We start from the raw sequence: 3,058 nt of genomic DNA on the forward strand, positions 1-3,058 counted from the left end.
TTAATCTAACTCTTGGATAAACTTTAGCAGGCAAAGGTAGGAAAAGAGAACTACCTCATTGGAGAAGCTGCTAAGCTTCTCCATAAGACATTTTGCAAATAAGATCCTAAATTTATTGCAAAATTCATTTTGATAAGCAAATGTGGATAATCAATTCAGTTCCAAATCATGAAGTTTGTAAGGTTCTGACTAGAGGGCTTGGGGGACTATAACACCCAAATCTTTCTTTGATTCTAAGCAGAAAACTATTACTGGAAGTACTGACAGTTGATAAGTTTGAGACATATGGTCCTATTCTGTTTCTTCAAAATGAGAATGGTGGTTTTTGAAGTAAATTGATAGTGTAAGTAAATCTAGCACTTGAAAGAATTTAATTAAATTTCCCCATCTTCAGTGTAAACACCAGACAGAATCTATCCTTCTGGTAAGGAGAGGTAATGGAATTCCCCTATGGCAAATGGCTATTGCACTAGACTAGCTCCTGTTGCAAGGACAGGAATGATGCTCATACAAGATAGCCTTTAGTCAAAAGCAGATAAAGACTCCAATTTTGAGAGGGAAATAGATCACAAATGAGCACTAACATGTCACCCTCTTAGTAGCACGGAGCAGTCATTCCTCTGAGCAATAGCCCACAGGTCCCAAGGCAAAGGGAAAGGTTGTGTTCTCCCTAGCCTGGTAAATGATATTACACACGAAGTCCTACAGTGGGCATAGAGGTTGGAATGGGAATGGCAACATGGAATCTGCATACTTAAACTGAAAACTATTCCAGAACAATATATTTACTGAATTGACAATGGTGGCAAAAGTATAGCTACTGAATGGCTAACTATATTTGTTTAGACTTTCACACAGAAAATCTTTAACTTACAGTAGAGAGCAATATAACAACATTAATCCAGTTGTGCCCTTCACCACTATTCTGTGTGTGTGTGTGTGTGTGTGTGTGTGTGAATAGCATTTGATCTCAGGCCCCTTATGCTTGCTAGGCAGGTTCTCTAACACATGAGCCATGCCTCCAGCTCGTTCTGCTCCAAATCATTTTTTAGATAGGATCTGCAGTTCTTGCCAGGGCTAGCTTGCACCATGATTCTACACCTAATGCCTCTCACAAAGCTGAGACCATGGTTACATCCCCACTGCATTCATCTCTCACCATAATTTTTACATGGAAAATGATTGTTTAAAAAAATTGGAAATACCTGAGTATTGGTGGCTCATGCCTGTAATCCTTGCTACTCAAGAGACTGAGATCTGAGGATCACAGTTCAAAGGCAGCCTGGGCAGAAAAGTCCATGAGATCCTTATCTCCAATGAACCACCAGAAAACTGGAAGTGGAGCTGTGGCTCAAAGTAGAAGAGCACTAGCCTTTGAGTTCAAGCATTTATGAGTGTGTGCATAAGCATGCATGCACGTGTACCTGTGTGTGTGTGGGGGGGGGGGAATGTGTGCACACACCCACACAATGTTTACTCGCATTTTGACACTCCAAATTTTTGCCTTTTTTTTGGCGGCGGGGGGGGGGGGGGGCAGTCCTGGGCCTTGGACTCAGGGTCTGAGCACTGTCCCTGGCTTCTTTTTGCTCAAGGCTAGCACTCTGCCACTTGAGCCACAGCGCCACTTCTGGCCGTTTTCTGTATATGTGGTGCTGGGGAATCGAACCCAGCGCTTCATGTATAGGAGGCAAGCACTCTAGCCACTAGGCCATATCCCCAGCCCCCAATTTCTTAATTGTATACGTTCTATTGACAACCAGTTTGTTGCGAGCAAGGGAAAGTTTTAGTTTGTGTGTGTGCTTTATACACAGTAGGCACTGTATAAACATTTGTTGCCATCATTTCTCAGTTGTATACAGCTGCTCACACTTGATCAAGCTCCTCACAGTCTCTCAGCGGGGTAAGCAAAGCAAGTATTCTTCTTTCTGTCCCTCCTCTTGTTTTAGTGAAAGAAAGGAAATCATCAGAATGGGGGAGCTCAGCCTATCTTCAGACAATGCGCAAGGTTCAGGGATGAATGCTCTCGGGGCCTCCTGCCTTTCACACTGAAAGTGTTTACTCTTTCACTTTGTTCTCCTTCTTTAGACCAATCAGCTTCTCCCTGCGGGGGGGGGGGCGGGGGCTATTAGGGAAAAAAGTCTCCATTCTGTCTATTGATATAAACTACCTTATGGAATATTTTAGACAGCTGCCGTGCTTTTCAGAAGGAAATCTTTCAGACCCTGGACTTCGATAATGGATGACTCCTTTCTCTTTTCTGCAGTTAACACAAAACAATAATCTTTTTCTGGAGCCACCTTGGAGTCTAGATCAAATTACATCCAAATCCACATTGCCTTAGTGGTTAGTCAATCACATAATCACTGTCCAAAAAAAAAAAAAAAGATACTGTGCATTTTGTGTCGTATATTAAGTTTCGTCAGTGTCTATTCACATGCATGACAGCATTCCAGGCCATCTATCAATTATGGGAAGGGACGGAAGATAGATATTTTTATCCCCAGGTGAAAGTCAAGAAAACACATTCAGAATGATTAAACAAATTACCTATGCTTACAGTCACTATTTTCTTGGTCATTAAGAAAATTGTAGAGGCCCTGAGACTAATTAAAAGAACTTTTACCAGTAGCTAAGGTGAATGTATACTTTGAGACAGAAAGACTTAAAGCTCAATATAAAAACTAGAGGGAAAATCTTACGTACACTACTAAAATTGCTTATTAATTAATTTATTTTTCCTTGCTGGTCCTGAGGCTTGAACTCAAGGCCTGGGCATTGTTCCCAAGCCTCTCTGTGCTCAAGGGTAGTGCTCTGCCACTTGATTTTTTTTTGTTGTTGGTTTTTTTTTGAGAAATTTATTGGAGATAAGAGTCTCACAGAACTTTTCTCCCCAGGCTGGCTTTAAACTGCTATCCTCGGGTCTCAGCCTGAGTAGCAAGGATTACAGGCATGAGCCATCAGCGCCTGGCTAATTTTGTCATGTATTAAATGAGGGCTACTTGAGAAACAGTGAGAGCTAATCTTATTTAGCATATAGAATGTAACAAATGGTAAGAAA

This window comes from Perognathus longimembris, chromosome 28, assembly GCF_023159225.1.
Source record: "Perognathus longimembris pacificus isolate PPM17 chromosome 28, ASM2315922v1, whole genome shotgun sequence".
Taxonomy (NCBI): domain Eukaryota; kingdom Metazoa; phylum Chordata; class Mammalia; order Rodentia; family Heteromyidae; genus Perognathus; species Perognathus longimembris.